Raw genomic sequence first — 1078 nt, 5'->3', positions numbered from 1 at the left:
CATCTCCCATGACTCGGAGGTGGAAGCTTTTGTCTTCCCTTTCCCCTTTCTAGAGGATTCTCCAGTCTTAGGTGCCATCAATGGTAATGGAAAAACAAAAAGCTTATGCTTTTGCCATACCAAACTTAGAATTTTGCTCGCCCTCGAGCAATAAAAGAAAGAATAGATGAAGAAGAAGAAGAAATGGAGGAGAGGGAGAAAGTGATGTGGTTCGGCCAAGAAGGGTGTAGAGGGGTTGTGTTGTGTGAATTTGAAGAAGAATGGAGGGCTTTATATAGGGAAGGGAGGGGGGAAAGGTTTCGGCCATATGGGTGGGTTTGGGTGGGAAATTGGTTTTGAATTTTGAAGGTAGGTGGAGTTTATGAGGTAGGTTTATGGGGAAGAGTGGATGGATGTGAGTGGTGAGGAGGTGATGGGGAAGAGAGTTTGAGGTGATTGGTGAAGGGTTTTTGGGGAAGAGTGTTTATGGGGTTGTGTGAAAGAGAGTGGTGAGAAGAAGTGAATGGAGGTAGGTGGGGATCCTGTGGGGTCCATAGATCCTGAGTGGATTCTGTGGGGTCCACAGATCCTGAGTGGATCCTGTGGGGTCCACAGATCCTGAGGTGTTCAAGGATTTACATCCCTGCACCCATTAGGCATGTAAAAATGCCTTTGCACACAACTCTGGGTGTTCAGCGCCAGGTTGGTGGCCATTTTGGGCATTCAACGCCCATTTGTGTGCCATTTCTGGCGTTGAACGCCAGAACCATGCCTGTTCTGGCGTTCAGCGCTCAGAAGCTACCCATTTTGGGCGTTCAGCGCCAGAACCATGCTCTGTTCTGGCGCTGAACGCCAGACAGATGCTCTTCCAGGGTGTGATTTTTCTTCTTCTATTTTTGATTCTATTTTCAATTTTTATATTTATTTTGTGACTCCACATGATCATGAACCTAAAAAGACATATAACTAAAAAAATATAGTTAGATAAATAAAAATTGGGTTGCCTCCCAACAAGCGCTTCTTTATTGTCAATAGCTTGACAGCGGGCTCTCATGGAGCCTCACAGATGTTCAGAGCATTGTTGAAACTCTCCAACACC

This window comes from Arachis ipaensis, chromosome B6, assembly GCF_059453495.1.
Source record: "Arachis ipaensis isolate K30076 ecotype BB chromosome B6, ASM5945349v1, whole genome shotgun sequence".
Classification (NCBI taxonomy): Eukaryota; Viridiplantae; Streptophyta; class Magnoliopsida; order Fabales; family Fabaceae; genus Arachis; species Arachis ipaensis.
Note: the sequence above shows the minus strand (reverse complement) of the source record.